This window comes from Mobula birostris, chromosome 9 (genome assembly GCF_030028105.1).
Source record: "Mobula birostris isolate sMobBir1 chromosome 9, sMobBir1.hap1, whole genome shotgun sequence".
NCBI classification, from domain to species: Eukaryota; Metazoa; Chordata; class Chondrichthyes; order Myliobatiformes; family Myliobatidae; genus Mobula; species Mobula birostris.
In genome coordinates, this window is record NC_092378.1 from 35397383 (window position 1) to 35423013 (window position 25631).

The 25631-nt window shown below is 39.4% G+C and overlaps 2 long non-coding RNA genes across 4 annotated transcripts in view; one reads left to right on the forward strand and one right to left on the reverse strand.

Moving 5' to 3' along the window:
* LOC140202667 (uncharacterized) overlaps positions 1-10459 on the reverse strand; it is a 29760-nt gene extending 19301 nt beyond the window's left edge. Inside the window, exon 1 of the long non-coding RNA XR_011887147.1 lies at positions 10122-10459. This is a non-coding gene — a long non-coding RNA (uncharacterized lncRNA). The remainder of the gene's footprint in view (positions 1-10121) is intronic.
* LOC140202669 (uncharacterized) overlaps positions 9651-25631 on the forward strand; it is a 168279-nt gene continuing 152298 nt past the window's right edge. For all 3 annotated transcript variants that reach the window (XR_011887151.1, XR_011887150.1, XR_011887152.1), the window contains exon 1: positions 9651-10885. This is a non-coding gene — a long non-coding RNA (uncharacterized lncRNA). The remainder of the gene's footprint in view (positions 10886-25631) is intronic.

The following is a 25631-nucleotide window of genomic DNA, read 5'->3' on the forward strand; positions in this document are numbered from 1 at the left end:
GACTATTGTGGGAGGCAAGGGAGGAGATTGCTGAGCCTCTGGCGATGATCTTTGCATCATCAGTGGGGACGGGAGGGGTTTTGGAGGATTGGAGGGTTGCGGAAGTTGTTCCTTTATTCAAGAAAGGGAGTAGAGATAGCCCAGGAAATTATAGACCGGTGAGTCTTACCTCAGTGGTTGGTAAGTTGATGGAGAAGATCTTGAGAGGCAGGATTTATGAACATTTGGAGAGGTATAATATGATTAGGAATAGTCAATATGGCTTTGTCAAGGGCAGGTCGTGCCTTACGAGCCTGATTGAATTTTTTGAGGATGTGACTAAACGCATTGATGAAGGAAGAGCAGTAGATGTAGTGTATATGGATTTCGGCAAGGCATTTGATACCCCATGCAAGGCTTATTGAGAAAGGCTGTAATGGACAGGCTAGATGTAGGAAGATTGTTCCCGACGTTGGGGAAGTCCAGAACAAGTGGTTACAGTTTGAGGATAAAGAGGAAGCCTTTTAGGACCGAGATGAGGAAAAACTTCGTCACACAGAGAGTGGTGAATCTGTGGAATTCTCTGCCACAGGAAACAGTTGAGGCCAGTTCATTGGCTATATTTAAGAGGGAGTTAGGTATGGCCCTTGTGGCTAAAGGGATCACAGGGAATGGAGAGAAGGCAGGTACAGGGTTCTGAGTTGGATGATCAGCCATGATCATACTGAATGGTGGTGCAGGCTCGAAGGGCCGAATGGCCTACTCCTGCACCTATTTTCTATGTTTCTATGTAAAGTAAAAAGGCATGGGATCCAAGGGGACATTGCTTTGTGGATCCAGAACTGGCTTGCCCATAGAAGGCAAAGAGTGGTTGTAGACGGGTCATATTCTGCTTGGAGGTCAGTCACCAGTGGTGTGCCTCAGGGATCCGTTCTGGGACCCTTACTCTTCGTGATTTTTATAAATGACTTGGATGAGGAAGCGAAGGGATGGGTTAGTAAGTTTGCTGATGACACAAAGGTTGGAGGTGTTGTGGATAGTGTGGAGGGCTGTCAGAGGTTACAGCGGGACATTGATAGGATACAAAACTGGGCTGAGAAGTGGCAGATGGAGTTCAACCCAGATAAGCGTGAAATGGTTTATTTCGGTAGTGGTGGAGGGTCAGAGGGATCTTTGGGTCCGAGTCCATAGGACGCTCAAAGCAGCTGCGCAGATTGACTCTGTGGTTAAGAAGGCATACAGTGTATTGGCCTTCATCAATCGTGGAATTGCATTTAGGAGCCGAGAGGTAATGTTGCAGCTATATAGGACCCTGGTCAGACTGCGGTTGGAGAACTGTGCTCAGTTCTGGTCGCCTCACTACAGGAAGGATGTGGAAGCCATAGAAAGGGTGCAGAGGAGATTTACGAGGATGTTGCCTGGATTGGGGGGGCATGCCTTATGAGAATAGGTTGAGTGAACTCGACCTTTTCTCCTTGGAGCGACGGAGGATGAGAGGTGACCTGATAGAGGTGTATAAGATGATGAGAGGCATTGATCGTGTGGATAGTCAGAGGCTTTTTCCCACGGCTGAAATGGCTGCCACAAGAGGACACAGGTTTAAGGTGCTGGGGAGTAGGTACAGAGGAGATGTCAAGGGCAAGTTTTTTACTCAAAGAGTGGTGAGTGCGTGGAATGGGCTGCCGGCAATGGTGGTGGAGCTGGATACGATAGGATCTTTTAAGAGACTTCTGGGTAGGTACATGGAGCTTAGAAAAATAGAGGGCTATAGGTAAGCCTAGTAATTTCTAAGGTAGGGACGTGTTCGGCACAACTTTGTGGGCTGAAGGGTCTGCATTGTGCTGTAGGTTTTCTATGTTTCTATATTAACAAGTTCCATTTACCAGCTAGTGGAAACAGCTGACCAGAGCTTGGTGATGGATGCAGGAATATACACCATACCTTTGTTGCTTCAAATTAGACAGTGCACAACATCGTGGCATCAATAACAAATATATTTTATATAATTTGTAACCTCACCACAAATGTGATAGGTTTTATTTGATTTTAACATTAAAGTGTTTTTGCACTCCGTTCTGTTGGTGATGTAAGTGTACTTCATCTTGAAAAGCACCAGTAAGTAAAAACAGGACAATTTCTAGGGCCAACTGGGGACCTTTAACTTTAAATGCCAATATTCATGATCTGATCAAAGATTTACTTGAAAACAAAATTTTGAAAAATAAAGCTGCAAGGTAGGGGTTTATCAAAAAAAACATTTTCTTTAATAACCAATCTGTTTTCAATTCGAATTGGATTTGACAGCCGTGGCATTTTTATTAGTGACAAACAGCACCTTTGTAGTTGCTGTATCACAACTGTATGTACAGGTCAAAAGCTAGTGGACAGCTGTTAGCAATGTCTGCTGTAAACAGTGCTGTCAACAGGCACAGGTCAGTTTATTCGCAGTGAGTAATAATCACTCCCAGCCTGTCTGTAAATCACTCACCATAAGAAAATCGAGAGTAACACAACAAATGATATCAGCCTTTGATCAGTTCAGAACAGATTGTTTAATTAAAACCTACAGATCCTCCGATTTAAAACAGTAACAAATCAAGTGAGAATCCTGTATTTAGGAAGTATTCTGTTGCACCCCATTTTAATTGTGTGTGCATAAATTAGATTCATTTTAATTCATTGCCTCATGGCTCCAGTGGGTGGGATTCAGTCCTGACCTAAATTCTGTCTGCATTAAGTTTGCATGTATTTCCTCTGAGCATGTTGATTACTCCTGCCAAGGTGCTCCAGTTTCTTACTACATCCCAAAGAAATGCTGGTTGCTATGTTAATTGGCGACCATAAATGATCCCTCATGAAGTTGGATGGCAGCGATGTGAGAAAAAGTAAGCTGCAGGGAAATAAATGGGAGAATGGAAATAATAGAAATAAAAAAAAGACTGCAGATGCTGGAAAACTAGAAAATGCTGGAAACACTCAGCTGGAAAAAGAAACATGGACTCATAGAACACTACAGCACAGAAACAGGCCCTTCAGTCCATCTAGTCCATAATGAAATATTATTCTGACTAGTCCCATGACCTGCATCTAGACCTTAGCCCTTCATACCCTTCCCACCCATGTACTTATCCAAATTTCTCTGGAACATTGAAATTGAACCCACATCCACTGGCAGCTCGTTCCAAATTCTCAGCACCCTCTGAATGAAGAAGTTACCCTCATGTTCCCCTTGAACATCTCACCTTTCACCCTTAACCCACGACCTCTAGTTCTAGTTTCACCCAACCTCAGTGGAAAAAGCCTACTTGCAGTTACCCTATCTATACCCCTCATACTTTGTATACCCCTATCAAATCTCCCCTTATTCTCCCACGCTCCACAGAATCCTAACCTATTCAAACTTTCCCTATAAATCAGGTCCGCAAGTCCTAACAATATCCTTGTAACGTTTATCTGCACACTTTCAATCTTATTGATAACCTTCCTGTGCTTAGCGTTTCTGGTTGTAAAACTGGGGAAGAAAGAAAACTAATTAGTTTAATTTATAGAGAGGGCAGGGGAGTGATCAATAAGACAAAGGCAATATTTCTGATCCGGTGAGTGTAGAGTTGGTAAGTTGTAGAGTAAATTCTGTCAATTGGCTAATGGGGGGGGGGTGGTAGACAGAGAGAGAAAATAAACAAAAGGTAGAAATTGAGGACCGTCGGAGAGTGAGAACACCAAACAGAAACATAGAAGTTTTCCATATGTAGGGTCAGGCTGTGCTAATGGGGACAGAAAGATTGAGCCAATATTATAGATGAATGACTCACAACAGAAACTGCTGGTTCTGATACAGTCATTGAAGTCTAGCTAACTGAAGTTGTAGCATTTGATACTGAACCCGGAAGCCTGCAAGGTGTCCAGATAGAGGGTGAGATGATAATGTTTTGCAACATGAGAAGGCAATGACAGAGATAAATTGGACACCCCTTCTATCATCATGTAGATTTACTCATCTTGGTCCATCGCCATATTTGATGGAACGGTGTGATTTCCAGAACATGATCACACTGTGATCAAGATGTGTTGGTTCTCAATTTCCTCAAATAACATACAATAAGCACGAGCTGAAAAATGGCACTTGATATTGATGCCACAGATGTGTCAGGTAAGAGAGTTTCTAAATACCTAATCCTGACATTCAATGGTATTACTTATACGAAATTCACCATCATCATTATCCAGGGAGACACCATTGACTAGGCACTCAACTGTACCAATCACATAAACACTATAACCATTAGATCAGGTATTCTGTAGTGAGCAACTCACCTCCAGATACCCCAAAGTCTATCTACAATTTACATGATCAGCCCAGAGCCACCAACCATCAAGAAGCTCAACACCCTTCTTTTAAAAGCATCCCAAACGCTTATCTTAAATATTCATTAGCTCCTCCACCACCAGAGTTGCTCTAGCCTGCGCCATGTACAAACAGTACTTCCATAGGCTTATCTGGCAGCATCTCTCACCCTTTGACCTCCACATCAGGAAGGATGAGGACAACATGTACATGGGAATATTAACAGCTGCAGGTCCCCTTCCATGTCACCTTGCATCTGAAATACTGTATATTACCAGATCCTTCATTATTGCTAGGTCTAAATCCTAGAACTTCCTACCCATAGCACTGTTGGAGTACCTTCACCAAAAGGGCTGTGGTGGTTCAAGTAGGTAGCTCATCAACATCTGCAACATCATTTAGGGTTGCGAAATAAATATAGGCCTTGCCAATAATGCCCCTATCCTGTAACTGAATAAAAATATGTGCATTGTATGGATATATTCAATTGAAAACACTGGATCTCAGCAACAGAGGTGGAGGGATGCTGCTTTCCAGACTGTGCTGGCTCTCTGCAGGGATGGTAGAGTAAGATCCAATCCCTACCCCTTTGCTTTTGCCTTTAATTTCTCCCCCAAGCATTCATCCAATTTACTTTTGAAAGTAACTGTTGAATCTGCCTCCATTACATGTGGCAATGCATTCTGGATGGCAACTACTTGTTACTTAAGATAATTTTCCTGATGTTACCTGTTTTTAGCCAATCACCTTCAATCTGTGTCCTCTGATTCTCAAGCTTCCATCACTGGGAATTAGTGTCCAAATCCCTCTTTGAACTGAAATTTGCTGTGAAAAGCAATCAATGCCACACTAAATTGGCCGCATTTCGCCTGCAAAGGCCAGGAAGTTCAGGATCCTTAAACAAAATGGAACTAATAAACTTGATGGAGTTTTTTTTTCCCTCATACTACTCTCTAAAATAGGATTCATCACAGAATCCAGCTGCAGTTTTTGAACCTATTGCAATTTCCCAGCAGATGTGCAATTGTACTCTACTGAATGTTAGGCAGCAACATCAAACCCATTCATTCCAATTAGCATTAGTCAAGAGGAGAAAGGCAAGTATTGGTTTGTCAACAGATTGTTTTCAACATTTTTGTTGAAATGAACTTGATTAAATGTTAGCTGATTTTAAATATTTGTTTAAAAAGTAAAAATATAAATAACTTAAGTGTTTAGCTTGTCATACAATTTTAAAAGGTCTATGGCTTTACTAGCTGCCAAAAACTTCCTTATTCATTCCATGGCTGTTGTTTGTTTTGGCATTTTATTGTGCAGCTGTGTAGGGTTCTACCATTCTGGATCAGGATAATTTTGAGTTACCAAAGGCCTGTGGCTCTAGGAAGGCCTTTAATTGCCTCACCATTCAACATGGATGTCTATATTTCATCTCCTCTTAACTTCCTCTGCTGTAGCATAACATTTTGTCTTTCACTATAACCTTTAGGTTTTTTTTTTGTCATCAGAACAGGATGAAATACTCTAAGTGTGACCCAACTATGTCTGAAAACATTTGAGTTTTCTGTCTGTATTTATAAAGCCCAGGGTTCTTTGTTAATCATTTTCTGCAAAAATGTATGCATATGTGTCTCTATTCCTACACCTACACTGCTCACCCAAATCCAAGTCGTCGATATTAGGAAAACCAATAAACCAATGATCTCATCAGTAACCTATGGAAAGCACAATCAATACATTCTTCTACTATGTACCATAATTCACTCATCAATGTTTCTTGTCCTTAAGTCAATTTCTTCTTTACAATGCCACTGGCCCTTTTATTCCATGGGCTTCATTCTTTCAGACAAACCGATTACTTGGAAACATTAAAGTCCATATACTGTAAATGACATCAGTTATAGTTTCTTCATCAAACTTCTCTGTTACCACAAAAAATAAATTTACCAGATTAATTGAAACACTATTTGCTTTTTACAAATCCATGCTAAGTGACTTATATTTGTCTAAGATTATTGTTTCTAAAAGCTTCTCCTCCTGCTGGTTTAAATTGACTGGTCTTGGTAACCGAGTTTTATCTTTTTTTGAAGGTGTAGTTTTCCCTTTTCTTCAATGATGCAAACCCTCTGCGTGAAAATATTGTCCCTCATATCCCCTTGTATCTTTCCACTCTCACCTTAAACCTATATCCCTCATGATACTATTTTCTAATTTACTCATTGAGATACAGCATGGAATAGGCCTTTCCAGAGCCCACGCCACCCAGCAATCCTCCCGTTTAATCTGAGCCTAATCACAGGACAATTTACAATGACCAATTAACCTACAAACTGGAGCATCCAGAAGAAACCCATGCTGTCTATAATCTTTTTGACACCAAACTATCTGCAATCTTTTCTTGTAACCTTCCAAGATCTTGGGGAACTATACTGTAAATTGTCTAGGAGTTTCATGCACTGTAATGAACATAAATGATATAAAACCAACTTAACCAACCAGGGTCAAAACTAAATATGGTGAAGTTCCTATGCGCCACATATCTGGAATAACCTTCCAGAGGATCTGAAGTCTGCCCCAACTTTAAGTGCTTTTAAATCAAGGTTTAAACCTTTTATTTTTGTTGTAGCTTTTGATTGGAATCTCCTGCACTGTACTTCTATTTATCATATCTAATTTTTTGTGATTTTATTCTCTTTATATAGTCTGAAATCTGACATTTGATTTTTATATCTTGTTCTATGTAAAGCACTTTGAACTGCCTTGTGTTTGAAAAGTGCTGCACAAATAAACTTGCTTAAGCGTAAAATATGTTATTTATCCCTTATGCTGACAGTATGGTCTCCCTATAAATTGTTCTTATTAAAGTGAATTTAACAGTTTTACACTGTTGTATGGATTTTCCTATATAAAAAGTGCTGATTTTGGCTAACTGGATCTCGTGCAGAATAGATCTGCAGATCTTATGGTTCCAGATCAGAAGGGCGTGACTTTCTTCATTATGAATCGTTCCAGCTGTGGTAAAGCGGTTGGGAGAATGATGAAAACATACTGAATACAACAAAGTATAATACATTTAATTTTCATAATTCAAAATGAAAAAAACTGCAAATGCTGTAAGTGTGAAATAAAAGCAAAAGGTATAGAGGGCCCTCAGCAAATCAGGCAGCATCTATAGCGAGAGAAGCGGCTCATATTTCAAGTCAATGATTAAGGAATGGTAAACTGGAAAGTTTTACTCTCTAATCCCCATTGCTGGCCTTTGTAACTGATTATTTCAGCATTCTCTGTTAGGTTTCTATGTCTACTCACACCTCTTGCCACATTGATCTGTAAAAGGAATTTCCATTTATTATAATATATTATCTTTGTGATTTTGTCACACTACATTTGGACTTCCCTACTGAGGGAAATCACAGTATCACTACCGCAGACAGAAATTGTAATTAGAACATCCGTCTCCCTTTGAAGTGCAGGCTGAGGCCCAACTGCACTACTAAATGTAATTGCAGTCTATAACGAGTTTAAGTAGGCGGTGTCTGCCATATAAAAATTTAGTGTGGGGGACATTTCGCGTATGCATGCAAGGCTATAACATTTTTACTGAGATGTAGAATTCAGAATCCAGGTTATATGGGGGACAACCCGGTGGTTGGACACTTTAAATGCTGGGCCAGATGGACTGAAAAGGCAGGGTGTCGGGACCTAGGCCAGGGGGCCAGGGTCGGGGCTGGTTCTGCTCCGCGACTTTTACCATGATCTCCTCAGCCCTGAGGCTGTGCCCTGCTCTGACTGCTCCAACATTCACGATGATCTGCCCTGCTGTGTGATGAATTGAGACTGAGACCATGGGCCTGCTCTGAGCTTCGGGTCTATGGATTCAATTTTGTTCTGGGTGCTGTTGCTTGATTTTAATACTTGTATGATTTGTGTTTTTTTCTCTCTCTCCACACAATGGGTTTTGGTATTTTTTTAAATTGGGTTCTATAGTGTTTCTTGTTTTGTGGCTGCTTGTCAGCAGACAAATCTCAAGGTTGTAAAGTTTATACAGAATATAGTTCTACCAGAAAATAGTCCTTGACTATTTCCTTCTGGAGATTTGCCTGTTGAAATGTATACCTATGCTCATTATACTTGCTATATAGCTTGTAAGTGCCATTGTAGCAGAAGTTTCAATATTACTCCTATGTCATAGATCCCCATTATTTTTATCTGTGGTGTTGTAATCCCATCTTCATAAAAATGACTTCAGAGAAACATTTCCCTATTCATTTTTATTGTAATTTTAATTTCCAAATTGCTTTCAAATATATATTTTGCGGTAGCGCACTTGAAAACACAAGTTAAATTATCTTCGATGTGTTCAGAGCTGCACATAATGCCACAAGAGTCATCAGCATTGTTTAGCGGGGGAAATTGCCAGCATATTTTCTTTCCCTAATAGCAATTTGTGTTAACAAAATTTGCAGATCTTTTAAAGCATCTATTTAGGTAAAGTTTGTTTTGAATGCTTAGCAAACCAACTGTTGTGCACCAGAGTAATATGCTGATGATTTATTTTTGCTTGTTCCTGAGATGTGGACATTGCTGGCAGTCTTGGCAATTATTGTCTATCCTGAGCCAATAGGCTGGTACTGGATTTATTTCCTGGCATAATGTACATATTACTATTTAATTATTTTTGGTTTTATTACTATTTAATTATGGTGCAACTGTAACAAAAACCAATTTCCCTCGGGATCAATAAAGTATGACTATGACTATCCCCATCCCCAGAAATGAAGTGGTAGTTAAGAGTCAACTACAGTGGTGGATCTGGATTCACATAAAGGCTAAGATGGCAGATTTCATTAATTGAAGACAATAATATACAAGATGGTACTTTTTATGACAGTCTGCTAATTTCATAGCTTGCTTCTCTGATTCTAGCTAGTTATTTTTTTAAAGGAATGTTATTTACTTAAAAAATGACATTCCCCAATGTGCATCTCTGCTTCAGAAATCCGGCTGCAAGTGCGTCAGTTTAAATCAGAGAGGAAAAAAATCACAACGCTCTCCAAAGTGCACGCACATTCCTGCAAACACCGACCTCGTGCCCAACGCAGTCGACACGCGCGTTCTGGTTCGCTGGCATACCCCTGCGCGCTCCCTCACGTTGCCGTTTCTATTGGCTGCCGAGGGCGGTGTGCGTGAAGTGTTCCGCCCCCTTCCGCTTCCTCCTTCCAGGTGAGCGAGCAGGGTGGAAAGAAGCAGCACAAAATGGCGTCATGTCCACCCACCCTTTCTCGGAGAATAACAGCCGGCTCCCCCCCCCCACCCCCAACGTCTTTGGGAATCCTAGCTCCAGCTGCAGTTTTAAACAAGCAGGAAGCTTTTTTTTAGGGTTTCGGCCCGAGTTGTTCCTTAATTTTCGTCTTCCACCTTTCCCCTTCCTAGCGCAAACCAAGTCCGCAGAGTTACAAGAAAGTCAAGTTCAAGTTCGGCGTTAGATTTAAATAAATTAGCATAACCTATAGCTGCCTTTTATATTTCTCCCATGAAGGGCGAGAAATAAACTTAAAGCGATAATGACGAGATCATTCTTGAAGGGGGTTGAGAAATTTATTACTGCAGCGAGAATTAAAGAGAAACAAGCCATTCAATTTTTTTTCGGAAGTTTTATATTTTATGCACATATTCCTCGCGCGCCATTTTGATCGCGGATTATAATAAAAGTGAAATTGAAGGACGTCAGATTCTGCCGATAAGAAAGAAAACCCTTAACAATGAATTAAATTTACCAAACGAATTGAGAGTAACTTACTTTTGCGTAACATGTACCTCTGAAGAAAACTGTCCTGAATGTGGCGATTTTCAGACTTTTTTTTTTGATTTTCCATTTAGAATTAAATAGTCTTTTTGTGACCGAACGTACAAGACTTTTCAAAACTTTTTCCATTGTTCCTCACTCCCCTTCCCGCCGCCATTTTCAACAGTTAAGTTTTTTTTAAAGTTCAAGTGCATCGCCGGTAGATTCTGCCACACCAACCCAAGTGAAACTCGCAGGTTTTCGTTCTCAATACCAGATACTGCAACACGCTTACAGAAAAGAATGATTCCTTATACTGAAGAACCTTTCAGCGACTTTTATCTTCCGCAATCGCCTACAATATTTTAATAAATGAATTTTGGACCGATGTCGTTAATAATTATAGCAATCACAACGAAAATGAATCGATCAAAATAACTCCGGAGTGTTTATCTCTCTTTCATTTCATCACAAGCATAGGTATATGCGTGAAAAATATCTGAACTCGAAAGAAAGAAAAGTTATTGGAAAGAGAAGGCGTAAATCTTGTTTTAAAGTTGATACTTAACAATTAATCTTAAATTCACACTATCGGTGACGGAAGCGGAGATGAACCGCAGTATGAAGTGGCAAGAAGCTGTCAGCTGTGCGTCTGCATTTTCCTTTTATTTGTGACCCAAGCAAAACATAAACAGTCATCTAATGGTACAGCACCGAGGGAGTGCGAGGACTTGCTTTAGAATCAAATCTCGATTTTGCATTGTTCATTTCTACAAACGGTAAGGTGATGAAATCCAAGTGTGGTTTGAGAACGGAACGTAGTATCTTACAAGGGTTATTTTTTCCCACAAAATCAATCGCCACATTTTTTTGTCATCAAAATAAGTACATAGCTTTATCTTTTTTAAATTACTTTTTAAAAAGTTATCCGTAATATTAACCTGTTAATACCACATGTAATTGTATAAATTGAAGTCATTCGTTTCCTTTAAGCAATATTGAGATGAGCATGGTTATAATTATTTAAATTTTGATTCGTATACGAACCTAATATAACTACAGTGACCTTAAAGCAGAATTGTAAACTACGCTGCAAACACAACTGGAGGAATATTTTGACAATTATTTTGAAAATTATTGAAATTTAGTGCCATCTGCGATTTCCATCGAGATCTAAAGATTGTGGTGATCATGTAGTTACAATGTACAACCTGTTTTGTAAAGTGAGAAACTGTAAAGAACTTTTAAAATTTGGTAATGTTTCAAGTTTATTTTTAAAACTATTATAACTTTGAAAATAGTGGTCAGATGATATAAATTGACAACCAATTCCCCCTGTTAATTGAACTTTGTTCTTTATATAAAAAAAACTCTCCTTTTTGAACCTTTTCTCCATCTTTTGAAGGTTTGTTCACCCTCTTCCTTTTCCTCCACTATTGCGCTTGAATGAGTGTAATAATTTGAATTCTAATTTTTACTGCAGGCACTTTTAATGCTTCTATTTTTAAAGGTTGGAGAGATTCATGTTTAACTTTTTAAGTCTTCATCCTTTAGATCAACTGTTCATTCACTGGGAGTTCTAGCAGAACTAAAATTTGCTAAACCATTAAAACTGTTCTACCAATTCAAATCTGAATGTCTATTGAACTCAGCTGAGAGTAAGCATAATTTAATTGGAGGCCTAATGTTTGTTAAAATCCAAGCAATGCTATTCTGCGTATTTGCAGTCTCACCATTGTCACTTGTTGTATATTGACTTGGAAGTGGTAATTACAGGGATTTACTTATCAGAATCCTGTTCAAAAATGCCTTAGGTTGTAGTTCAAATTAAATTTGGTTGAATGGATTGAAAGCAACCACAAAACATAAATATATAGTATATTGTCAGAGATTTTGTTATAGAGAACTATTCCTTCTTTCAAATCCCATTATTGAATTTGGGTTATCATTATGTTTCTGTGTGCTTTTGTGAATGAAACAAAATACATCACTATATTTTTCAGAAGCTCATAATTGTTATTTATTTTCTGAACTTTCAGTTATTCTGCCATATCAAAAATTTTAAAGGCTGATCAAATTAACCCTCACATACTGTTCGGGTCAAATTTGACCCAAACAGTATGCAAGGGTTAATTTTCCTATCTTTTGAAATACTTTACCATTTTCAGAACTATAACAAACTTTTACAGCATATTCAATAAAATAAATATATTTCGATAGCCTGACTGCACCTCTACAAAAAAGAGTTGTTGAATTTTATGATAATTGACAGCTTCCTCATAATGTAATTTGTTGGTATATTTACTACTAGACACTTACTGAATCACAATTTACATTCTCAGAATGCCACACTGAGAATGAACGTTATTCATGTCTCGCGATTAATAGTCCCAGTTTCTCACCCTCATGGTTTCTTTGTGTTATTCTCATCGAAGCTGCTGACCCAATTTACCATTAACCTGCAAATATTCAACTTTACATCTGTGCTCCAAATTGGCTGAAATTCTTATTGATGCCTTTCCTTTTTCCCCCAAATAGTTTGATCTTTCCTTGACACTGCTGCATAGCTACTGGTGTTGTCCCCAGACTTGGTATCAGTGCTAATGTCTGCTTGTCTGATGGCTAGATGTAGTTGAGCTCCATTTTCCTTTAGTTAAAAGAGATTGATAAAAGCCATTGTCATTGATCCCAATCTCATGTTCTTTCTACCAAAAGAATCAGCAATGTCATGCTTTTGCCACATCCATTTTATACGGAATCTATCATTTGTGTCATTGTCAACTTGATTCTTGACTATTCTTGTGCTCTCTATGCAAGTCTCCCAACTTTCACCCGCAATAAAAATCCTCAACTCCTCCAAAACTTTGCAGACCTCCTGCATGTCAGCAAGTCTGACTGAACCACCACTCTTATAATTTCTGCATTAGCTCCCATTCCCTTGTTTTTATGCTCTTCATGGCTCTGGCACTTTTTGTGTCTTTAATCTCCTCTAGCCAACAACCCCAGAAAACTCACCATTTAAAAAATTCTGGCTTGTGCATAAGTCATTGGTGCTTATGCTTTCACCCAGAGAATCCTGCACTCTTCTTATTTACATATTGTATTTTCTCTCTTTCATCAACTTACTCCGCTTCTTTGATGTCCTGCTGAAAACCTTTTTTAAAGCAGAACCTTGGCCTAACATTTACTTTCTGTGCTCTGTTTTTGCCCAATCAATGTTTTGTGGCTTTTTTTTAAAAAGGCACTAAAAATCCATTCTCATAATATTCACATAAATTTTCATGAACTGTACAATTTCCCTCAAAAGCTTAAGATTATGTCAATATTTAGATCTAGAACCATAACTTGTTTAGCTTTCAATTTCTCTCTTCTATCATAAATAGTCCATTTATGTTGTTTCAACTTAAGTTTTTGATTTAGAGGAATACAAATTTGACTAGATTGAGAGAACATTTTTCATCATAATTCATCTATAGTGATTAGAATGTTTAACATCATAATTGACTTTGTATGAAATTTGGCCTTGTTGGGACACTACAGGGAAGATGTTTGCATACTTCCGATACTGAAAAACAGATCATTGTCATGGGAAGGTGAGAAACCTAGTGAGCAATTCACAAAACACAGATTAAAAATGAAGGTTTGGTCATTTGAGGAAGAGTAGTGAAGACTGATCAAAAGCATTATTTGTATGCTTTGAGCTGCATCTAAACTGAACAGTGGACGGGTGCAGTATTCAGCTGAAACCATGTCTAACACTTTTTAAATGACTTTGTGGTTCCAATGATGTCATAGCACCCCAATTTACATGCTCTAGTTAGACTGCTGCCTGTAGTTTATTGCCTAAATTGTGCTACATAAAATTGGTACCTGAAAGTTGTAACAGTAGAAAAACCACATACTGTACATTGAATACTGTAAACTCTCAGAAAGCTTTTATTACCATCAGCTGTATTCTGTATTAGTTTGATAGATTTTCAAGTCATCAGGATGATAGTAGCTATTTAAATTTCTCCAGTATAAACCAAATATTTTTGAACAAAATATCTGTAGCCAGTTCATCAGTGCATTTTCTCTCTTGTTTTCAGTTTTGTTAATACTAGAAGGCTACTTCCCCAGTCCACATCATAGTGCCCACTTATTTTCTCATCTGTCCACCAGCACCTCACAAGTTATTCACTAACTTTATGCTGTGTACCTCTATTAAGCATTGTGCAGTCCATTACCCCACAGTGCTCACTCTCCTGCATCCTAAGTTTTCCCTGTTCCATTGCACTCTTAACACAACACCTACAAATCTGATCCAGCCAACTGTTTGTCAGTACCCATGAAATTTATATGGCACTGGTTTCTCCTTTAACTATTCATTCCTATCAGCATAACTCACTATCTATCTTAGACTTGGATATTTTCAACTCATCGCTCCAAAATAACATTATCTCATTCACTAGGAATATTCCCTAATAGTCATAGTCATACTTTATTGATCCCGGGGGGAATTGGTTTTCGTTACAGTTGCACCATAAATAATAAATAGTAATAGAACCATAAATAGTTAAATCGTAATATGTAAATTATGCCAGTAAATTATGAAATAAGTCCAGGACTAGCCTATCGGCTCAGGGTGTCTGACCCTCTAAGGGAGGAGTTGTAAAGTTTGATGGCCACAGGCAGGAATGACTTCCTATGACGCTCTGTGCTGCATCTCGGAGGAATGAGTCTCTGGCTGAATGTACTCCTGTGCCCACCCAGTACATTATGTAGTGGATGGGAGACATTGACCAAGATGGCAGGCAACTTAGACAGCATCCTCTTTTCAGACACCACCGTCAGAGAGTCCAGTTCCATCCCCACAACATCACTGGCCTTACGAATGAGTTTGTTGATTCTGTTGGTGTTTGCTACCCTCAGCCTGCTGCCCCAGCACACAACAGCAAACATGATAGCACTGGCCACCACAGACTCATAGCATATCCTCAGCATCATCTGGCAGATGTTAAAGGACCTCAGTCTCCTCAGGAAATAGAGACGGATCTGACCCTTCTTGTAGACAGCCTCAGTGTTCTTAGACCAGTCCAGTTTATTGTCAATTCATATCCCCAGGTATTTGTAATCCTTCACCATGTCCACACTGACCCCCTGGATGGAAACAGGGGTCACCAGTACCTTAGCTCTCCTCAGGTCTACCACCAGCTCCTTAGTCTTTTTCACATTAAACTGCAGATAATTCTGCTCACACCATGTGACAAAGTTTCCTACCGTAGCCCTGTACTCAATCTCATCTCCCTTGCTGATGCATCCAACTATGGCAGAGTCATCCGAAAACTTCTGAAGATGACAAGACTCTGTGCAGTAGTTGAAGTCCGAGGTGTAAATGGTGAAGAGAAAGGGAGACAAGGTAGTCCCCTGTGGAGCCCCAGTGCTGCTGATCACTGTGTCGGACACACAGTGTTGCAAGCACACATACTGTGGTCTGCCAGTCAGGTAATCAAGAATCCATGATACCAGGGAAGCATCCACCTGCATTGCTGTCAGCTTCTCCCCCAGCAGAGCAGGGCGGATGGTGTTGAATGCACTGGAGAAGTCAAAAAACATGACCCTCACAGTGCTTGCTGGCTTGTCCAGGTGGGCGTGGACACGGTTCAGCAGGTAGACGATGGCATCCTCAACTCCTAGTCGGGGCTGGTAGGCGAACTGGAGGGGATCTAAGTGTGGCCTGACCATAGGCCGGAGCAGCTCCAGAACAAGTCTCTCCAGGGTCTTCATGATGTGGGAGGTCAATACCACCGGTCTGTAGTCATTGAGGCCGCTTGGACGCGGCGTCTTCGGCACAGGGATGAGGTAGGACGTCTTCCACAGTACAGGAACCCTCCAGCGCCTCAGGCTCATGTTGAATACATGGCGAAGTACTCCACATAGCTGAGGGGTTTTCTCACAGAGTAGTTTTCTCACAGGCTAGTGTTCCACTGCATTTTATGAGCAATTCTAAGGAATACCCATATATAAAAATGTTTTAAGTAGTGGCATTTCTTACATTGCAATATAGTTTTCTCTTTGCTTGTCTTCTGTTCAAACTAAAAGTAATGGATCTGAATTGCTCAGTAACTGTATGTGTAATGATGCATCTATTTGGACCTCCAGAGAATTTCCTCTTTTTATAACCCTTTGTATAACACTTCTACCCCTCTGTATAACTCTTTTTAACCATGTCTGTCAAAGAATATTGGAATTTACCTCGAAGGTTTGAGGACTGTCTAAATTTTAATGATTATTGTTTGAAAAGTCATTACATGGCAATTCACTTCAAAGATGTGAAATAAAGACTTGTTGCAGCCATCATAGTTTACTCTTTCAGTCAAACAATGACTAACTTTAACACACTCATATTTGGCACAGTAATTTAAACTGGAAGTAATCTTTCATATATTAAGCAGAAGGTTTTTCCCCGTGCATTTAGTCAGCTGAACTTTTTGAGTTATCCAGAATAAGTTTGCCAGGACTGAACAGTACTGAATTAAGCTAATTTAACTAATCTTCACTTATGGTTATTAGCCTGGATCTGTTTGACTTTCTGCATTGTGATTCACTATCAATCATCATTTGCATCACTGCATCGAGTAAAGCATTCTATTAGGTCTGATTTAAATTTAGCTTGTATGAATACAGTGAAGATGATCACAGTCTGTTTATTGGTAGAACTATGAAATTAGTTTTGAGCATTTAAAGTATACATTAGAAAAATGTTCTATTTCAGCACTAGTATATTTCAGATCCAGACAGGGTAAGAACAGGATGGCTAGCAAAGGAAACAAAGATCAGAGCAGAATACAACAAGTATTATACTAAATGTGCAATATCTTTTCCAAGCATACCACTGCTGACAGTGAGTCCAGAAAACAGGAAGAGCCTGATGTTCAATATATTATCTTTTTTTAAAACACCATTTTTAAAACAGTTTTAAAAATCTGTTAAGATTCTTGAAGGATTGTTTTGGGCAATCAACTGGATGCACAGGCCTTGCATACGTTATACATTCCACCCTCTTTGTACCGTCCTTCATCTCCCCCACCTCTCTCCCCTCCCTTCCTCCTCCTTAACCCCCTCCCTACACACCCCCTTCTTTCCTCAATTTCTTCCTAATCTCCTTCCTGAATATTCAAGCATCTTGACTTGAAAAGTCTACAGAAGTCTGTAATTCTACCGTTGTGTTCATTTGTAGCATGCTAGGCCTAAACGTTTGGGAATAGACATTCCAGTACTTTATTTCTGTGAAACTGTTCATCTCATGGAAACCCAGGATTTTTAATAGGGATATGTAAATCAAGTAGCAGGTGATTTGGCAGATTTTTTTTTGCAGTTACACACCTAAATTTGTCTTTTGGGTTGATTCTATAGAAAGCCAATCCAAGTATTGTTTCTGCTCTGTAGTTGCTTTGAAACTTTCCAGCATATTTAAGCACTTTCCTTGAATAAGTTCATTTTCTTTTGAATAAAGTTATCAGGTTAGCATCAATAAGCGTGTTTTATACCTTTCGTAAAGTGTTAATTGGGCCTCAGCTACATAATTTTGTTGAATTCCAATCATAGTGTTTTAGAAAGGATGGTAAAGCTTATTTTTTAGAATAGGTAGTGTATTTTTATCTTAGAATGTTGCCAATAATGGGGCAGTTACATGAAAGGCAGGAAAGAAAAGTTTGGCTTGCTTCACAAGAGAGAAGTGTACAGGAACTGGAACAAAATGAAAAATGTGTTCAGTAGAAATTGATTCCTGTGATGAGTAGAGTTATTAACCAGTCACAGATTGGAGTTAATACTGTGACTACTTGGGCAGTATCTTCAGAGGTAGAAACATTGGTAACAGGCATGAACGTTATGATTTTTTAGCCAAGGTTCCATAGAAGATTAGAAAATGGATGCCCAGTTCTACCATTAGGCTCAGTTTTGCTGTACGGGCATTCATTTGAATTGATTGAAAGTACAGATATCTTTATGTTTTGTTTCATCACTTAATCCTAATGTTTGCAATTATTTTCTACACTGTCATTTTACAGTGTTCTTAAATGTGTTAATGTTTTTTTCCTAAATCTTTAAAGGTTCAAAATAAAATTTATTATTAGAGTACATACATGTCACCACATACAACCCTGAGGTTCTATTTCCTGCAGGCATACTCAGCAAATCTATAGAACAGTAACTGTAAACTGTGCAAATACAAATATAAGTAAATAGCAGTAAATAACGAGAGCATGAAATAACAAGATACAAGTCCTTAAAGTGAGATCATTGGTTGTGGGAAGACCAGAAATAGAATGAGTGTAGTTATATTTTGTTCAAGACCCTAATGGTTGAGGGGTAGTAACTGTTCCTGAACCTGATGGTGTGACTCCTGAGGCACCTGTACTTTCTACCTGTTGGCAGCAGTGAGAAAAGAGCATGACCTGAGTGGTGAGGATCTTTGATGGTGGATGCTGCTTTTCTATGACAACGTTTCATGTAGATGTGCTCAATGGTTGAGAGAGCTTTACCCATGATATACAGGCTGAGTCTACTGCCTTTTGTAGGATTTTCCACTCAAGGGCATTGGAGTTCCCATACCAGACCACAACACAGCCAGTCAGCACACTTTCCACTACACATGTGTAGGTTTGCCAAGGTTTTTGATGACATGCCGAATTTCTGCAGACTCCTAAGGAAGTAGAATTTCTTTGCAATTACATTTATATGATGTGTCCAGGACAGGTCCTCTGAGATAGTGACACCCAGGAATTTAAAGTTACTGACCCTCTCACCTCTGATCCTCTGATGAGTACTGGCTCGTGGACCTCTGGTTTCCCTCTCCTGAAGCCTACAATCAGTCTGTTGGTCTTGCTGACATTGGGTGAAATGTTGTTGTTACACTACTCAGCTAAATTTTCAATCTCGCTCCTGTATGCTGTTTCATCACCACCTTTGATACGGCCTGCAACAATGCTGTCATCAGCAAACTTGTATGTGGTGTTGGAGCTGTACCTAGCCACACAGTTATAGGTGAAAAGCGAGTAGAACAGGAGGCTAAGCACACATCCCTGTTGTGCACCTGTACTGACATAGATTGTGGAGAAGATGTTATTGTCAATCTGAACTGACTGGAGTCTGTAAGTCAGGAAATCCAGAATCCAATTATATAGGGGATATTGAGGCCCATGCCTTGGAGTTTACTGATTAATTTTGAGGGGATGTTGGTATTAAATGCTGAGCTGTAATTGATAAAGAGCATCCTGATGTATGCATCTTTGCTGTCTAGATGTTCCAGGGTTGTGTGAAGAGCCAATGAGAAGGCATCTGCTGTGTACCTGTTGTTGCTTCGATAGGCAAATTAAAGCATTTTAATCTATTTCAACTGTTTCCAAATTCTCCAATCATCAAGGCATCTAATAAAATTAAAAAAGCTTTGAAAGTAATCTGGTTTATTGTGTCGAATCAGTGACTTCTCATGAGAATGTGAAAAAACTCATTAGTGCTAATGGTGCATGTATAGAAATAATTTTTAGGAAAGAATGGAAAGAGGAAGGTTCATACTGAGGAATATGCTCCCATTTTTGGATCTCTGAATTATTGGAAGTTTTTCTCCCTATTAGCACAAGCAGATATTTCTACTCTGCTCACTACATTAATAATGACTTCAAAATTATTTCTATTTCAAATATTAATCAGGGCCCTGTCTGTGCTTAATTTTACTTCTCTGAGGTTTTGAGTTGTTTCATTCTGTGTGCCATGTTCATTGAAAATTGGTTGACAGAACTTCAACTCCTTTGTGATATCAAGTTACAGTTTTCTGAAGAATTTTTTGTTCAATCAATCAGGACTGAGCTGAGTATCTAAAGAGCTGTTTGGTGACTTGAGTAGTCTGTAGCCAGTAAAATATTATATTTTGTATGTAATTCTGATAAATTGGAATTATGAAGAAAGCCTGTAAAATTGGTATTTCTATGAGAGGAAACATCTCAAGAACAATATATTTATTGTAAATTGACTTTAAGGTAATGCAGGTTTTTAACAGTTACTTTTTAGCATTAAAATTATGACCCAGATGTGGAAGTGCAAAGATGCCATATGCTATTGATATAAACAAGTGAAGCATTGACTATAATGTCATCCATTTTATCTGCCAAGGGAGTTTTCCACCATCATCCTGGTAGTGGTATACATTCGCCTAAGGCCAATATCAAGCAGGCACTGAGCACCGTGATCGGCAGTCACGAAACAGCGCACCCTGATGTCTTCCCAATCACTGCAAGGGATTTCAATCAGGCCAGCCTGAAGAAATCTCTGAACAACTACCACTAACCAGAGGAGCCAACACATTTGATCACTGTTATTCTACCATCAAGAACGCTTACTGTGCCATCCATGCTCACACTTTGGAAAGTCTGATCACGTGGCTATACTTTTGCTCCCACATAATAAGCAGAGATCATAGCACCAAGAAGGTATGGTCAAGGAAGGTGGAGGGTGCTTACAGCACTGCTTTGAATCAGTTAATTGGACAATATTCAGGGATTCATCTTCAAATCTGAATAAATATGCCACAGTTATCACTGACTTCACTAAGACCTGTGTGGATGAGTGTGTGCCTTTGAGAACATACTGGAATACCCAAGCCAAATGCCCTGGATGAACCAGGAGATTCATAGTCTACTGAGGGCTAGATCTGTGGCATTCAAGACCGGTGATTCAAAACTATACCAAAAAACAATTCCAATTCAAGTTAGAGATGGAACTGGATGCATGTCAGGTCTGGCAGGGTTTACAGACCATTACTTCCCACAAAGTAAAACCTAACTCCCAGATGAACTAAACGTATTTTATGTACGTTTTGAAAGGGAGAATAAAACTACATCCGTGTGAATCCCTGCCGCATTTTGTGATCCTGTGATCTCTGCGCTGATTGTGTACCTGGTAGAGCACTGGAAACCTGTGCCAACCAACAGGCGGGAGGGTTCAAGAACATCCCTAATCTCTCACTGCTGTCTTCAGAGGTTCCCACCTGCTTGAAAAGGGCAACAATCATACCTGTGTCCAAGAAGAGCAGAGTGAGCTGCCTCAATAACCATCGTCCAGTTGTACTCTCCTCTAATGTAATGAAGTCCTCTGGGAGGTTGGTCATGGTCAGAATCAATTCTTGCCTAAGCAAAGACCTGGACCCGCTGCAATTTGCCTATTACTACATAGGTCTACAGTGGACGTAATCCCTCTGGCCTTGGATTACCTGGACAATAACAATACCTACATCAAGCTGCTGTTTATTGATTATGGCTCAGCATTTAACACTACCATACCTTCAGTACTAATCAACAGGTTCCAAACTTGGTCCTCTGTACCTCCCTCTGCATTTGACCTCCTCATCAGGAGACCACAGTAAGTGCAGGGCATAAATAACATCTGCTCCTCGCTGACAATCAACATTGGCACACCTCAAGGCTGCTTGCTTGGCCCACTCTGTCCTACCCTCTCTACACCAGGGGTTACCAACCTTTCTTATGCCATGGACCAATTCCATTAAGCAATGGTTCCTGGGAGCCCTTGCTCTACACTCACAATTGTATGGCTAGGCACAGCTCAAATGCCATCTATAAATTTGCTGTTGGCAGAATATGAGATGATGGCGAGGAGGCATATAGGAGTGAGATAGATTAGATGGTTGAGTGGAGTCACAACAATCTTGCATTCAACATAAGTAAGACCAAGGAATTGATTATGGACTTCAGGAAGGGGAAGTTGGGAGAACACATGACGGTCCTCATCGAGGGTTCATCAGAGGAAAGGATGAGTTTCTGAGTGTCAACATCTCTGAAGGTCTATCCTGGCCCCGACATATTGGTACAAATACAAAGAAGGCATGACAGCAGGTGTCATTAGGAGTTTGAGGAGACTTAGAATGTCACCAAAGACTCCCAAAAATTTCTACAGGTGTACCATGGTGAGCATTTTAACCTGGTATGGAGGAGCCGCTGCACAGGATTGGGAAAAAAATGCAGAAAGTTGCAAGCTCAGCCATCTCTATCATGGATACTACCCTCCCCAGCACTGAGGAAATCTTCAAAAGGTAATGAGTCAAAAGTTGACATCTGTCATTAAGGGCCCCCAATCACCCAGGACATGACTTCTTCTCATTTCTACCATTAAGGAGGAGGTACAGGAGCCTGAAGACACACATTCAACATTTTAGGAACAGCTTCTTCCCCACTGCCTTCTGAATTTTGAATGGACAGTGAATCTATGTTCACTACCTCATTTTTTTTCTCTTTTTGCACTATCTATTTTATTTTACATAGCATATACTATTGTAATTTGTAGTTTATTATGTATTGCGATGTACTGCTGCTGCAAAACAACATATTTCACAATGTATGCCAGTAATATTAATTCTGATTCTGACAATCAGAGGATTTATATTCATAAATATAGTGGTATGGAATTTCATGTATTGAATAACTTTGTGCCTTTCCATTTCTATATAACTTCTTGCTTTAGTTTTTCTTGATAATTTTTTTGCCAGTTAATACTTTGCCATTTTTACATGTGCTTATTGCTGGCTTCTTTTTTATCATGCAAAGATGTGAAGATGGCTATTTGAGTCTTCCTGGTGCGTGTGTGTGTATGTGTGGGGTCTACGTCAGTAAATAAATGCAAACATGATGATTCTGAATCATGTCTTGAGACATTTTCCACTGTCCATGGATAACAAACAGGTTCTGTTTTTAAACTGATATTGTTTGCAAGTCAGAAAATACATAACAACACTCAATGTGGTAACGATATCTCCATAGTGTTATAAGGGATGACATCAAAGCATAGAATGACTGATTCAAAAGAATATATACTAAAAGTGGAGAGTGAGAGGAAGCAAGTTCTGCTGTACATGAGAATTCTGAATGTAATAATATTGTAGAAACTTGTTCTTATATACGGATGTGCATAAGTTGGATATTTATCACTCAAGAACAGTCTATATACAGTATATATCCACACATTTATAGATGTGTTAGTGTCAATGAAGACAGGTTCACACATCATTGAAACAGATTTGAGAAACTCATTGATAAAGGGCAGAATCAATTTGAAGGCTCTCTGTATTATCATCAGATAATTTGGTTCCCTGTGAGAAAAATCACACAATGATAAAATATGAATAAATATATTGTGTTCAGTTTGCATCTGATAACAAAAAAGCTTGAAATGCATATTCAGAAGTGCTCATTGATGGTTGTTGGGATTCCAGTATTGTCATTTGTATCCATGTCTGTAGTTATACAAAAAACTATGATAGCAGAGGAAGTTTTTACGTGGCAATAATTTTGCCGTTTCCTTTGACTTTGGTGTTTAAGATAAGGACAAGCAAAACAACCCCTTGTAAAAACAGCAGTGGTTGTTGTAATGCTTGAAATGAAATCTTTCAGTTAGTGTCCAAATTCACATTCTAGACTTCACATTATTAACAGGCCAAACAAAAAGTGTATGTAAACCCAGTCACCTTCCCCTTTTCTTCATAAAATTACACAAATCACTGACCCCTTGCATATGAGGGCTAAGCAGCTGCATTAACTTGGTACACAACCTTTCTCCATTCGTTGGCAAAAGTGCTTTAATTTGAGGAAGGACTTCAACTTTCTCCTTTGATACAACTGATGCATGAGACCATCAGCATCAAAGGATTGCCAATTTTCAGGTATCTTTTCTGTGCTATTGTAAGCAATTAGCCAACTTTTCATGCAGATTTGCCTTTCTTGCGATCCTTAGGAATTTGCTGCCCCTGCAACCATCCAAATCTGCTAATGCTAAGTTCTCCAGCCACACTTTATAAGTTTGTGATCTTATTGTAATAAGGTAAAGGGACTTTCAACATATGTAGCAATCTTTGTGTTACCAGTGCAAATACATATTTATAACATTCCTGAATGGCTTCTTCTCACACCCAATCCCCAAAAGCACAAAACTAACTTTGCAACTTGGGTGATATTGTGTTTGTTGGCCATAGCTATCAAAAAATGCTATTTAATGCCATTTTAGAAAAACTGAAGCCTCTTGAACTTGGGGACGCAGGCTGGGGAACTGCATCATTGAGCTCCGTCTGCTACAAAAGGCAGGATTTCCTGGTGGCCACCCATTTCAATTTGACTTCCCATTACCATTCTGAAAGGTTGGTCATGGCCTCTTCTGATGTCATACTAAAGGCTACTTTCAGGTTGCAGGAGCAACACCTCGAATTCCATCTGGGTAGCCTCCAACCTGATGGTATTGATTTCTCTAACTTCCAGTAATTTCTCCCCACCCCTTTTCTCCTTTATCATTCTGGCTCCCTGTCACCTCTTCTCTTCTCACCTGCCCATCACATCCCTCTGATGCTCCTCTTCCCTTTCTCCCATGGTCTACTATCCTCCCCTATCAAATTCCTCCTCCTTCAGGCCTTTACCTCTTCCACCTATCACCTCCAACCTTGCCTCTTCCCCTCCTCCCCCAGCCACCCACCTTCCACCTCACCTGCTTTCACCTATCAACTGCCAGCGTGTACTCCTTCCTCTCCCTTCATCTTATTCTGGCTTCTTACCCCTTACTTTCAGTCCAAATGAGGGGTCTCCATAGATGCTGTCTGACTTGCTGAATTCCTCTTGCTTTTTATGTGTGTTGAACCAGAAATAGGCATAGTACATAAGGTGCTCTATGACCAGAGTACTAAACAGGTTGATTAATGCATCCTTTGATTTGTATTCAATTGTATGTAGATTCAGCTTTCTATAGACTTGATAATTCTTTGATATATTTTCTGTTTCATTTAGTTTATTAGTAACTGCTACTGAGTGAAATTATAAATTGCTTTAAACAATTGCTGCAATAGTAAATAAAACATTTTTTGACTTAAGTATGCAAATAAAATGACATGAAAGTATATTTTTCCAGCTAATGACTGAAAAATTAACTGTTTTAGGAACAGAACTGACTTTCAAAGGAAACCATATTCATTCTCTTTCCCTGTCATCAAAGTGGACACAGTTGCTCTTAAATGCTGAAATCAAACCCAGATCCACCAGTTCCACTGGCAGCTCGTTCCACACTGACACCGCCCGCTAAGTGAAGAAGTTCTTCCTCATGTTCTCCTTAAATGGTTCATCTTTCATCCTTAACCCATGACCTCCAGTTCCAGTTTCACCCAACCTCAGTGGAAAAAGCCTGCATGCATCTATCCTCTCTTTAATCCTCTTAATTTTGTATACCTTTGTCAAATCTCCCCTCATTCTCCTATGCTCTAGGGAGTGAAATCCTAACCTATTCAACCTTTTTTCAGGTCCTTAGGACTTGGCAACGTCCTTGCAAATTTTCTTATCGATACATTTCCTGTAGGTAGGTTACCAAAACTGCAAACAATACTCCAAATTAAGCCTCACCAACAACTTCAACATAACATCCCACCTCCTGTATTCAGTACTTTGATCTATGAAGGACAATATGCCAGAAGTTCTCTCTACTACTTGTGACACCAGTTTCAGG